Source organism: Henckelia pumila, chromosome 1 (assembly GCF_033568475.1).
Source record: "Henckelia pumila isolate YLH828 chromosome 1, ASM3356847v2, whole genome shotgun sequence".
Classification (NCBI taxonomy): Eukaryota; Viridiplantae; Streptophyta; class Magnoliopsida; order Lamiales; family Gesneriaceae; genus Henckelia; species Henckelia pumila.
The window spans coordinates 100,320,017-100,335,208 of NC_133120.1; the positions used below are offsets into that span (position 1 = coordinate 100,320,017).

The following is a 15,192-nucleotide window of genomic DNA, read 5'->3' on the forward strand; positions in this document are numbered from 1 at the left end:
ACAAAATCCATCTTATTAATCTCGGCTTAGCATCTTGTTTATTTGATAAATATTTTATGGCAGAATGATCAGTGTAAACAATAGTAGTAGAACCAATTAAATAGGATCGAAATTTATCTAATGCAAACACTACTGAAAGTAATTCTTTTTCAGTTGTTGAATAATTGATTTGAGCACTATTTAAGGTTCTACTTGCATAATAGATCACATAAGGTTTACCTTCTTTTCTTTGTCCTAACACGGCTCCTACAGCATAATCACTTGCATCACACATTAATTCAAATGGTAAAGACCAATCAGGAGGTTGTAAAATAGGTGATGTAGTTAAAAGATTAATTATTTTTTTAAAAGCAGTTTCACATTCTTGAGTCCATTCAAATTGTGCATCTTTTGTTAAAAGATTTGAAATTGGTTTCGATATTATGCTAAAATTTTTTATAAATCTTCTATAAAATCCCGCATGACCCAAAAATGATCGAATTTCTTTGATCGTGTTTGGTGATGGTAGATTAGCAATAACATCAACCTTAGCTTTATCAACTTCAATTCCTTTTTCAGATATGACATGCCCTAACACAATTCCGGATTTAACCATGTAGTGACATTTTTCCCAATTTAAAACAAGATTTTTTTCTTCACATCTTTTTAAAACTTCTTCCAAATTTTTAAGACAGTTTTCAAATGAGTTTCCAAAAACAGTTATATCATCCATAAAAACTTCCACAAATTCTTCAATCATGTCACTAAAAATACTTAGCATGCATCTTTGAAAAGTAGCCGGGGCATTACATAAACCAAATGGCATTCTTTTAAAAGAAAAAGTTCCGAACGGACAAGTGAAAGTAGTTTTTTCTTGATCTTCTAATGATATTGGTATTTGATAATACCCCGAATACCCATCAAGAAAACAATAATAAGGATTACCTGCCACTTTCTCTAAAATTTGATCTAAAAATGGTAACGGAAAGTGATCTTTTCTAGTTGCATCATTTAATTTTCTATAATCAATGCACATACGCCAACTAGATGGAATCCTAGCTTGTAATAATTCTCCCTTTTCATTTTTTATAACAGTGATGCCTGATTTTTTTGGTACTACTTGTGTTGGACTTACCCATTTACTATCCGAGATTGGATAAATAATTCCGGCATCTAATAGTTTTAAAACTTCATTTTTAACAACTTCTTTCATGTGTGGATTTAATCTTCTTTGTGGTTGTTGATATGTTTTAGCATTTTCTTCCAAATGAATTCTATGTGTGCAGATTAAAGGATTTATACCTTTTATATCTTGCAAAGTCCATCCAATTGCATTTTTGTGTTTTTTAAGTAGTGTTATTAAATCTTCTTCTTGTTTTGGTAAGAGGGTAGAAGATATTACAATAGGATATGTTTGATTTTCACCAAGAAAAGCATATTTTAGTTCTATTGGCAAGGGTTTTAATTCAAGTTTTGGATGATCATTTTCTTTTACTTCTTCAAGTTCATTAATTTCTTCAAATAACTTTGATTTAAAAACATTTTTTGAATCAAAACTTTCTACTAAACAAACTTCAGATTGTTGATTTAAGTTTTCTTGGTGTATATTTTCTTCCACAATTGTTTCTATTGCATTATCATCTTCATCTTCATTAATACTTGGTTGTTTACATAAATTGAACACATTAAGTTCTAAAGTCATATTTCCAAAAGACAATTTCATTATTCCATTTCGACAATTAATTAAAGCATTTGAAGTTGCTAGAAATGGACGTCCCAATATTACTGGAATTTCGTTATGTACTTCTATTGGTTGTGTATCCAAGACAATAAAATCCACAGGATATATGAATTTATCGACTTGAACTAACACATCTTCTACGATACCTCTAGGTATTTTGATTGACCTATCGGCTAGTAAAAGAGTAACAGATGTAGGTTTTAAATCTCCCAACTTAAGCTTTTCATAAACTGAATAAGGAATTAAATTCACACTTGCTCCCAAATCTAACAAAGCTTTTTTAATTTTATTTTTTCCAATAATACATGAAATTGTTGGACAACCGGGATCTTTATATTTCAAAGTAGAATTATTTTGAATAATAGAACTTACTTGCTCCGTTAAGAATGCTTTCTTCTTTACATGCAATTGTCTTTTTACAGTACATAAATCTTTTAAAAACTTTGCATAAGAAGGCACTTGTTTAATAGCATCTAATAATGGAATATTTATTTTTACTTGTTTAAAAACTTCATAAATATCAGAATCATTTTTTTGTTTTTTATTATTAACTAATGCATGAGGGAAAGGAACATGCTTATTTGACTCACATATTATTTCAGATAATTTATCATCAACTTTCTTAATCTTAGGACTCAAAGTATCATCTTTCTCGAAAGTATCAAGATTTTCATCCTTACTCTTTGAGTTTGACTGATCTTTGTTTTCATCACTATATGGATCATTAACTATTTTACCACTTCTAAGAGTAATAACAGATTTTACTTGATCAAATTTTTCTTGATTTTGATTTTTAGGATTAGGTTGTGGTTGAGATGGAAATTTTCCTTTTTCATGAATATTAAGTGCAGATGCAAATTTTGCAAGAGTTTCTTTCAAATCATTCATAGATTGAATGTTTTGAATATTGATAGACTCTTGCTTTTGAATGTATGCATGAATTTCATCTTCAAAATTTTTTCTTGGAGGTGGGATATAAGGAGCATAACCTTGATGATTTTGGTTATTTTGAAAAGGTTGTTGTGAAGGTTGTGCATTATTATCGTTCCTCCAACTAAAATTGGGATGATTTCTCCAACCAGGATTGTATGTTTGTGAAAAAGGATCTAATGTTGGTTTTTTAAAATTGTTAACATAATTGGCTTGTTCATGGAGACATTCTTTAAATGAAGGCAAAGTAGGACAATTTTTTGTAAGATGATCATGTGTGTCACATATATGACAAACAATTTCTTGAACACTTTTTAATTGATCACTCTTTTTCATTTCTAATGACTCGATTTTTCTTGCTAAAGATGCAAGTTTAGCTTGAACATCTACATCATCTTTAAGATGATAAATACCACCCCCATTTGTTGAATTATTGGTTTTACTTGGTGGTTCAATTGAGCCTATATTATCCCAATTTTGAGCATTTTCTGCTAATGACTCCAAATATTCCATAGCTTCATTTGGGTTTTTATCTTCAAAAGTTCCATTACACATGAATTCTATCATTTGCCTATCTTTAGGTATTAAACCTTCATAAAAGTGAGAAACTATTCTCCATATTTCAAAACCATGATGTGGGCATGTATTAAGTAACTCTTTATATCTATCCCAACATTGATAAAATGTTTCCCCTTGTTTTTGAGAAAAAGTTGTAATTTGTCTTTTAAAAGAGTTTGTTCTATGGGAAGGAAAAAACTTTTTTAGAAATTGTTGTTGCATTTCTTCCCATGATCTTATTGAACTTGATCTCAAATTTTGCAACCATGTTTTAGCTTTATCTTTTAAGGAAAAAGGGAAAAGCTTTAATCGAACAGTATCCATGCTACAATTTTGATCATTATAAGTGTTGCAAACCTCCTCAAATTCTCTTAAATGCAAATATGGATTTTCAGAATCTAAGCCATGAAAATTTGGTAAAAGTTGAATGACTTGTGGCTTAAAATTGAAATTAGATGCATCAGGAGGAAAAACTAAACAAGATGGTGTACTAGTTCTTATTGGATTCATATGGTGCCTAAGTGTTCTTGGTTGTTCATGTTCTTGATGATGATTATTATTATTATTATCATCTTGATTATTAGAATTATCGTCCATGTTTAAAATATTTTCAGTTACTCGAACAAGTCTACCACTTTGTTTACGACTCCAAACAATCATACAATAAAAAACAACATACTATTTACATAATAACAAAATTAAACTTAATTTATACCTCCCCGGCAACGGCGCCAAAAACTTGCTACAACTTAAATTGTAATTCACCCAAGTGTAGGTTGTCTGCAAGTAATATACTCGTGAGTACGAGATCGATCCACGGAGAGGATGTTGTAAGTTTAATTTTAGCAATAATATATTATAGATGAAAATATTATTATAAAACTTCAAATACACAAATTATAAAATTGTCAAGGTTTCAAAGGTTCATTGTTGGTTTAATTAAGATTGCTAAATAAAAATAAATAAAAGAAACTAAAATAAAAATAAACATAAAAGAACAATGAAATATTTAAACAAGTATATCATATAATATAGTTCCCACTATATTAATATCAGATTAACCGATATTTAATACATGGTACCCATAATATATATATAGATGAATAAATATAAACATAAAAAGAACAATTAAATATTTAAACAAGTATATCATATAATATAGTTCCCACTATATTAATATCCACCGATATTTAATACATGGTACCCATAATATATATAAATGCATAAATATAAATTGACATAAAAGTAAATGTTAGATCAAATCACAATATTTTATTTAGAACAACCGGCAGAGCCACGCTATCGTCTAAATAAAATATATGACTTTATGTTAGATGCAATAAAGTAAATGTTAGTTGCGGAAAAGTAAAAGTTAGATGCGAGAAAGTAAATGTTAGTTGCGGAAAAGTAAATGTTAGTTGCGATAAAGTAAAAGTTAGATGCGATAAAGTAAATGTTAGTTCAAATCACAATATATTATTTAGAACAACCGACAGTGTCACGCTATCGTCTAAATAATATATATGACTTTATTATAAATAGATACATATATTTATAGTATATAATTATTGTAGTAATTATTGTATCATATTTGACAACAAATCAAGGTAACCACATTCAAGGTACCAAGCATTTGATGTAAATAGATAACAACAAATCATCCAAAATTATACCTACAAATAAAGATCAATTAGTAAAAATAAAAATAGAAAAGAAAAGAATATACAAAATATAGACAATCTTACTTGACCAACAATGAAACCTTTTCACCTTGACATAAAAAGATTTAGCTTTCCATGAACATGAAACTCAAGAATAAAGATAAAAGAAATTTCATACTTGAACTTGAGAAACTTGCACACTCAAACTTTTATTCTCACACACACAATATTTATTTTACAAATGAAGAATTCTCTACACTCTTGCACACTACAAAGCTTATAAAACACATCTATTTATAGGCCAAATGAGAGCAAGAGTCCAAGGCTCATTAAATATGAAATAGTAAAGTTGGTGGGTGCTTGTCTCCTTGAATGTCAATACCATGACCCAACTTTAATTGGTATGTTTGATGCCTTAGACCACCGATTCAGCCTTTCTTTTCAACATAGAACACGTAGGATATTTTGTGTAGATGTGTTTGGACAACTCATTCACCCCTTTTGGATAAAATATGAAATACTTATGATATTTTTACTCCAAGCTGGTCATAGTAAAAGTAAATCTATCTCCATTTTGATGTTTGATTATTTTGATCATCTTAATGAAGTTTTTGGAATTTCTTGTCTTCTACAAAGTTGAAGATGCCTCTTTTGTGATTTTACAGGTTTTGAGGTTACTCCATTATGACCTCTGTAGCTTGAGTAATTTTATTTTTACCAAACCTGCGCAAACCGTAAAATACAACATTTTAGTAAAACATTTAAATATAAACACATAACACTAAAATAATATAACTTCATAATTTTAATTAAACTTAAATTTTAAAACACACTTTTTAACATATAAATAATTACAAATTTTAAGTTTCATCAGAGGCCTCCTATATTCTTGGGATACAGATCTATAGAGATAGATCTAAGAGAATGATAGGACTTACTCAATCAACCTACATCGAAACCATATTGAAAAGGTTTTCAATGGATGGGTCCAAGAGAGGACATCTACCTATGTGTCATGGAGTTTCTTTATCCAAGTCTATGTGTCTCAAGACTGACGAAGAGATAGAGAAGATGACACACATACCATATGCGTCAGCCATTGGTAGTATCATGTATGGGATGATATCTACCAGACCGGATGTGGCTTATGCTCTGAGCGTCACGAGCAGATATCAAGCCAATCCCGGTCAAATGCATTGGAAAGCCGTGAAGGATATTCTTAAGTACTTGCGAAGGACTAAGAATGTGTTCATGTTTTATGGAGGAAGAGAATTGAAGTTGGAAGGCTACACCGACTCTAGCTTCCAATGTGACGTGGATGACTCGAAATCAACCTCTGGATTTGTATTCGTGCTCAATGGCAGTGCTGTCTCTTGGAAGAGTTCCAAGCAAGACACCACAGCGGATTCCACCACTGAGGCAGAATACATTGCAGCATCAGCTGCTGCTAAAGAGGCGGTTTGGATAAGGAAATTCATCCAAGAGTTGGGTGTAATTCCTGAAGCTGTTGGTCCAGTCCCGGTGTACTGTGACAACACGGGTGCCATTGCTCAGGAAAAGGAGCCAAGGTCTCATCAGAAGTCCAAACACGTACTGAGGAAATACCACATCATCCGGGAGATTGTGGAAAGAGGAGACATCAGTGTCGAGAGAGTGGCCTCTACAGACAATATCGTTGATACGCTTACTAAGCCCTTGCCAGGACCATTGTTTGACAAACATCGCGAAGCAATGGGATTACGTAGTATGACTAGTTGGCTTTAGGGCAAGTGGGAGATTGAAAGAGTGGGTGCCTGGTTAGCCAACTTGTGGCTAAGGGCTTTTATGACTCTATGTAAAACAATCTTTTGTTTAATATAATTTACACGTTTATAATGGTATTGACTTTATCTTTCTTCATATTGTTATATTATGATATAATATTGTTGTTTTGATAAAGACCTTGAATATACTATAGTGTATGTACGATGTGGTAGCACATGGGGATGTCTATCATGAAACACATCTTATAGTCACTGTATATTCTAAACTGTTCCTAGTCAATTGAGCCGTCCGCAAATAAGGATAAGGATCGCTCGAGATTGAGACTAGCATTTGCGATGCCGAGTACCACGTTTCATTGGTATGGAACATAGAGATGTTCAAAGCATGCAAATGGATATTCATATGATGAATGATCGAACTACCCTATTCGGACTTTCCAAGTGGTTATCACTTATCGAGTGGATAAAGTCCGCGGTTTTGGTTGTACACCATTAGTCCTTATTACTTGAAACATCATTGAGACTCTATATGCTAGTACTGTACTTTGACTCGTTTACCGACTCTATTGGGGTCATCAGGTGTCGGGATTTGGTACAGTTACGACACATATAGGAGTCGATGCTTTGTTGTCAAGGATTCACCACATACTTGTGAGTGTGGATATCCTATGCGATCTGAGGAGATATTAGTGTGACGAATCTCTGGCCAGAGTACATGATGTGTTTTAGGTTAATTGGTTATCCTAGTAACACATGATGTCACTATTTGATCTCCAAGATGTAATGCATAGTTATCGAATCTCGAACGACTCTCGATATACCAATGGTTGTTGATTCGATCGGGATATATGGATGAAGGGACCGTACTGTACGCTAACCAAAATATACTGGTTCTTGCAGGCACTATCAGTAATACCTATGGAATCATGGGGCGATGTTGCTAAGCGCTCTTACCATGATTCGATGGGTAAGTCGGAAATTGTTGTTCTGAGTCACAAGGAGTTGTGAGCTCACGGCTAGCTGTATTCCTGAACCATTGAGGGTTACACAAGTAATGGATTACTAAAACCCCGTAGAGATAGTTAAATTTAAAGAGTTAAATTTAATGAAAGAAAAGTTGGACTTCTTAACTAAAGGGAGTGAGATTTCCTAAAATGACATAGGGATGGGCATTTTTGGAAATCACTGAATTCGGATTCAGAAAAATTATCTTGACTCTAAAAGATGCAGAAATGGTTTTCTGTGCACATTGGTGAAATCAGTTTATCAATCGGAGTCACGATGAATTTATATTAATTTTTAGAACAACGGGCTTGGCTTGTTGGGCTTAAGTTATGGATTGTGGGCTTTAAGGAGTTAGAGTCCTAACACAATTATAACTTAACCTAGTCTAGAAATTATCTATAAATACATGTAGTGGGTTCGAAAATTGTGTGTGATTCAGTCTTAATTTTCGAACACTGCATATTATTTTCTAAGGGTTTTTCGAAAATCCTTGCTCCTTTTTGAGAAAATTCGGATTGTGATTTTTGTGAAAAATTACAATTCTGAATTAACAGATCATATCTGTTTATTCTCTACGCAAAACTTCTGATTGATTTCTAGTGCAGTCAATCAGAGGGTTTCTGTTTTCTGTTCGTGGACCTTATTTCGGTGATTGATCGTGACGCCATCAGTTCCCGGGATTTACAAGAAGAGCAGATTAAATTCTGTTGGAGTCCATTATCTCGTTTCGAGATTTAAGGTAAAACATTAATTGTGATTATTTGTTTTACTTGTATGAATTTAATCGTAAAAGTTTTGATACCCAGATATGAAATCGTTCCATATTAATAAAAATAAATTTTTAAACTTTCGCTGCACCGGGTGTCAATTCTAATTGATCTGAACACCGTTTTCCAACATTTTTTTCAATAGTTGATTGGATCGGATTTGTACAAGAGTTGCATAAATCAAATTCTTCTACTGAAATTCTTCTGGAAACGAAATAAGGGATGACGTAGGAGATTGAGCTCCGAATATCCATAAAAATCCTTGAACTTTTTACTTACTGCATTTTAATTTCAGTTAATCTGCCTTAAGTTTTCAAGTTCAATTCTTTGAGGAATATTTTTCCGTCTGATCTTATCAGATCTTTAGAACAAAATCATTTTTTAAGCAAAGAAACTTTAATATGTCTTTAGCAGATCGAAGTTTTTGAATAATTTTCTAAGTGTGTATTCACCCACCGCTACACATGTATTTCGATCATAACAAGTGGTATCAGAGTGAGTTATTGCTTAAAACTTGAACTACTCTTATAATCCATGACATCATTTAACAAAATTTCTATGTTCTCAAAAGAATATTATGACGATTGAAAATTTCGAATGCGGGTACATTTATCTGCTCAAGATGATGACATGTTGTACTTCATTACTGATGGATGAATGAATATTATGAAAGCTAACACTGCTATTGCTATCTCTACTGGTGCTCCTCAAATGATTGAAAAACTTCGAGCAGAATGGACCACAGAGGATAAAAAGAAATCTAATATGGACAATGTTGCCTGAGACATTCTCTACAAGACCTTAGACAAAATTATGTTCAACAAAATCAAAGGTTTCACTACAACAAAAGAGATTTGGAAAAAACTCACGCAACTGTGCGAGGAAAATGATCAAACAAATGAATACAAGCTTATGGTGGCTATTCAAATGTTCGGCAATATAAAAATGAAGTTTGGAGAAATAATGAATGAGTTTGATGGAATATTCAGCAGCAAAATAATCTGCAAGACACTCTGACTGAGCCCAATTGGGAACTATCAGTTGATAAGATCAATCTTGTAGCAGGGATTGCTCAGCTTAGGACTGAGAATGAGCAAATTAAGATAAATTGCATGAATATTACAGTTGAAAATCAAATATTAAATGATTTAGTAAGATCATGGAGAAAATATTCAAGTATTCTGGCAAAGATGCAAAGTTTACAAAAACCTACATGAGACAAGAGTGGTCTAGGGTTTAGTAAAATTTCTAGCACTGGTTAGCTGAGTACTCTCCCAAAACTGAACATGTGCAAAGGTAAATATATGTACTTTGTAAAGTCATGTATGGAAAAGGAGAAATATATGATAAACCATTCCAAAAAGTTGGGAGGCCATTGAAAAAACAAACAAGAATAAGTTTGGTATTGAGTTCGTTCCAGAGGAGATTAAAGTTGATACAACCTAAAGTCATAATCTGATTAGTAAGGCTTAACCAAATCCTATGAGAGGAAATCAAAACCAATATTATAACCAACGACTTATTCAAAAGCGATACATGTAGTTTAACAACTTGGAAAAGGTAAAACAACATCTTGTGTCAAAAGTACATCACACGCCACGACCTTGAGAACATAACTCTACACAAAATTTTACGAACACTAAAACTGGTAAGTTAGTTAAACTGATCCAAATTTGGGTTCTTATCAGATAGGAGATCTATCAAAGTTTTTGCTATTCAAGCCGAATCAGAGTTTCTCGTGAAGATCAAAGAAGCACAGAAATCCAATGCGAGTATTCAGAGTTCGATAGAGAAAGTCAGATCTGGACACCAATTTGAATTTTAGTTCAGTGATGATGCTTTATTTGTGAATAGTCGTATTGTCGTGCCAGATGTTTTAGATTTGAGACAACATATTTTTCGAGAGGCACACTGCAGCAGATTCAGCATTCATACAGGTGGCCGAAAGATGTACAATGATTTGAAGAATCATTTCTGGTGGAAAAATATGAAGACAAATGTTTCGAAGTTTGTGTCCCGATGTTTGAACTGTCAACAAGTGAAAGCGAAGAGAAAGAGACCAGGTGGTTGTTGCACAGTTTATTTGTTCTAGAGTGGAAATTGGATCACATTTTGATGGATTTCATCATGAAACTACCACGATCAGTTCGAGGTTGCGATGCTATTTGGGTAGTGATTGACAGATTGACGAAGTCTTGTTTCTTTATTCCGTACAAGATGACTTGCAGACATGATCAGATGGTCGATATTTAGTCAAAAATGTTGTTAGATTGCATGGTGTGCCTAAATCTAACGTTTCAGACCGAGACCCTAGGTTTATTTCTCACTTTTGGCACAGTTTCAAGAGACACTTGGTACTCGATTGCATCTGAGTACAACATACCATCCTCAGACCGACGGAAAGTAGAGAAGACAATTCAAACTTTAGAAGATATGCTACGAGCCGTAGTACTAGACTTTGGCACTAGTTGGCAAGATTATTTACCTCTTGTTGAGTTTTCTTACAACAACATCTATCAGACGATTATAAGTATGGATTTTTTTGAAGCTCTGTACGGAAAGAAATGCAGATCTCCTTTATATTGAGATGAGATTTCTGAGTCACCTGATTTGGGACCATATATGATTCGAAATATGGCTGAACAAGTGAAGATCATTTGGAAGAGAATGAAGACAGCTCAAGACCAACAGGCCAAGTATGTGAATATCAGGCGTAGACCTCTGTATTTCAATCAGGGAGACCGATTATTTCTGAAGATTTTTCCTTTCAGAGGCACTGTCTGATTTGGAAAGATAGTGAAGTTATCTCTGAGATTATTCGGACCTTATGAGATTCTTGAGAAGATAGGCGATCTTGCCTATAGACTTGCACTTCCTTCGTCTCTTTCTCGTATTCACGATGTCTTTCATATCTTTATGTTGCAGAAATATCAACCAGATCCATCTTATGTTCTTTAGCAAGAAGAGGCAACACTTGACGAGACGTTGAGCTACTTCGAACGACCGATACAGATTCTTGATCGAAAAAAGAAGCAGCTCAGAAACAAGTCAATTCTATTAGTGAAAGTGCAGTGGAGCTGACACAGAGTCAAAGAAGCGAATTGGGAGACAGAAGATGATATGAGACAATGATTTCCATAGTTATTTCACTGATGTGAGTTCTTATTTCAGTATTTGTTCTGTCTTTTATCTTATGTGAACGAATCGTATGCGATTTCGAGGAAGAAATTAGTTCTTAGAGGAGGAGAATTGTAATACCCCAAAATTATCTTAATTTGAGATTAATTGAGATTGATATTGATATTCCGAGATTATGAAATTTGAGGATGGAATTGAACTTTGATCAGGGACTAAGTTGCGATTTTTGAAGAATTCAGGGACTTAATGGCAATTTGGCTTATGACTAGTCAACTGTAGATATATTGTATACATTTCTTATCCTCATCATCATCACCTTCACGTGAGAAAGGAAAAGGGATAAGCCATAGTCGACTCCTTCTAAGCTTTTGGATTATATGGTTCTTTTTATCCGTCCGGTAGATTTTAGAATAAATAGTATATTTGCGATCACCGCTGCGAGGGCTTTGTTTTGCCGTAAGTTTTATTCCGATCACTTATACTTCGATTTTTTAATGTTGTTGAAATCTTATTTTTATTGGGTATATGTGTTTTTGAGATAGTCTTCATAGTATATCTAAGCCGGATCGGAAAAATAACAGCGTTTGAATTTGTTACGAATTTCTGAAGTTATTTCGAATTTGTCAAATTCTGGGATTTTTTATTTGGACGTGTTCTTGATGAAATTTGATGATTTGATGAAGTTATGAGTTGTATTAGATAGATATGATGATGTTTGTTGATTTTTGGTTGTCCGTATATTAGCCGTTATGTCGTCGGTTTGATAATTGTTGAGTTTTGGAAGTTTGATTTGATTTAGAATCGAATTGAGTTTGAAGGATTGATATTGAGAATTATGCATCTCCTTATAGATTTGAGAGCTGTTGAATTCATATTGTTCAGAAGTAGAACCGATAAAGAGTTGATCGTGATTGGTAATGAGTTTTACTTTGATTGTTTGAATTGTGATTGAATAGATTTTGTCTCCAGCTGAACTGCTTTCATTTATGCCATAGCCTAAGCCAGTTTTATCTTCAGCTTGCTTTTGCATTCCAGTCAGTTTATCCAACAAAATCGATAATTTGTTCCAAGAGTTTACTAGATATGTTAAGCTTTGATTTCATATAAAGTAACTTCAAGCTTACTTCTCATATCTTTGTTTTTAGTCATTAACAGATTTATATGAGTCTTAAGACTGTCTGATTCAATAGTCTCGTTAGAGATACTTGGATATGACTTATCTGTTTAACTCTTTCCATCTGTTTTGACTTCCTCAAACTTATGAGACAGTATTCGATATTCGTAAACCATATCATTTAATGCATTGATAAGATCTTTTCTAGTAAAGTCAAGTACTTTTCCATCATCTGGAATGTTTGAGTCATCTCCAGCCATCGGGCATTTGACAGCATCATCTTCACTTCCACTTGATGATGTTTCTGAGTCAGATGAGGTGGAATCTGATTCTTCCCACTTATTTTTGCATTCATCTTCTAGCAGTGCTTTCTGTTCTTTCTTTCTTCTGAATTTATTTCTTTCTTCTCTGGAGATCTTCTTGTGTGATGTTCTTTTGTCATATTTATTTGGTTTGGTACAGTCAGCTATACAATGTCCTTTCTTACCACAGTTGTAGCAAGCTTGATCATCTTTGGTTGGATTTTTCGTCTAAAACTCGATCTGTTTGTGCTTTGGAAATTCTTGTGATTCTTCCTCATGAATCTTTCAAACTTTTTAACAAATAGTGACATTGCATCACTACTGAGTTGTTCTGCATTCTTGATTGATGGGATTTCATCTGTTGTAGTCAGAGCCTTGGTTACTTCGATGTGGATGTCTCTTCTTAAATTCAAACTCCCAATTCGAATTCATATGCCTTAAGATCAGCGAATAGATCATGTAATTCGATCTTGCTAAAATCATTAGATTCTCTCATGGCTATAGTTTTAACATGCCATTCAAGAGGTAGAGCTCTCATGACTTTCAGAGCTACTTCCTTGTTGCTGTAGCTTTTCCCAAGTGCATTAATTTCAATCATAATGCTATTGAATCTTTCATCGAACTCATTGATTGTTTCTCCAGTCTTCATTTTCATGTTGTCAAACTTTTGGATGGCTACCATGAGCTTATTTTCCTTTGTTTGATCATTTTCCTCACATAGTTGTGTGAGCTTTTTCCATATTTCTTTCGCTGTAGTACAACTTTTGATCTTGTTAAACATATTTTTGTTTAGAGTCTTGTATAAGATATCTCTGGCAACATTATCAAGGTTGGATTTCTTCTTATCCTCAGAAGTCCATTCAACTCGAGGTTTTTCTATCATTTGAGGAGCATCAGCAGTGATAGCAGTGGCAGTATTGGTTTTTATGATCTTCATAGGTCCATCTATAACCACGAACCACATATCATCATCCTGAGTAAATAAGTGTTCTTGCATACGAATTTTCCAATCATCATAATCTTTTTTTGAAAACATAGAAATTTTACTGAAAGATGTCATAGCTTTCTACAAAACAGTTAAAGTGATAAGCAAGAACCGCTCTGATACAACTTGTTAGGATCGAAATCAGTGTAGGGGATTAATACACGTTTTAAAATTTTAATAACAACTTCGATCTGCTTGAGACAGACAGAAGTGTTGCTAGCTTAAAAACTAAATTCTGCTCGAAAGATCTGATCAAATCAGACGAAAAATATCTTTCTCAAAGAATTGAACTGGAAAGCTATAGGCAGATCAAATAAAATAAGTGCAGTACGTAAAAGTGTAAGGCAAGATATCGTTTATGGAAGTTCTGAGCTGAATCTTCTACGTCTCTCTTCTTCTGTTTCCAGAAGGATGTCACTAGAAGAATTTGATCTATACAACAATTTGTACAAATCCAATCCAATCAACCCTTGAGAGAAACTCCTAACACTCTCTAAATAGTCAATACAGATTGAAATCTGTTTGAGTTACATATGAAAGTCACAAAATGTGCTTCGAGAACTTTGATCTGATAAGCTACAATTTGTTTTGAACTGGATCGATCTGGTATAATATAGATGGCTTTGAACTCGATCGATCTGGTAGAATATATAACTCAGAGCGTTGACACTTTGATCTGATTATTTGATTTTCTAAGTTTAGAACTTTCGAATGAAGGCTTTTTGAATTATCGTGCTCAGAGTCTTCTGTTTGAATCTTGAATAATCACGTATATATAGCCTTCGAATATAGCCGGTAAACTTGTTAGCATTTTTTTGAAATTGAGCCGCCAACAAGTGTTCTAAATGAACTACCAACATATCTGAGATTGAGCTGCCAACACATCCCATAAATTAGCTGTCAAATCTTGACTTTGTTGGATATGATAACCAACGTTCAAAACCTCATTAAATGTCTGTCTTTTTAGCTCAACAACCTTTTGAAAATAGCAGCAATTGATTTACTTCATTTGGTAACTTGATTTTGATCTGCTTTCGGAAATATTATCAATTTATTTCTTGGTTTTGTTCGATCTGTTTTCTTTTAATTAAATCACCAAAATTTCGATTTAATCACCAACAAACTTAATATATAAAAAATATAAAATTAATAAAAAAATTATAATATATAATGAAAAAAATTAAAAATTAAATCATATATTTAAAAAAATTTAGATCAAATAATCAATCATTCAAATCATAATATTATA

At 33.0% G+C, this 15,192-nt stretch overlaps 1 non-coding gene across 1 annotated transcript; it reads left to right on the forward strand.

Annotated features, from left to right (window-relative positions):
• Positions 1-3,275: 3,275 nt before the first annotated feature.
• On the forward strand, positions 3,276-3,386 carry LOC140876857 (small nucleolar RNA R71). The gene has a single exon (XR_012149089.1). It is a non-coding gene; the product is annotated as a small nucleolar RNA R71 (small nucleolar RNA).
• The last annotated feature ends 11,806 nt before the right edge of the window (positions 3,387-15,192 follow it).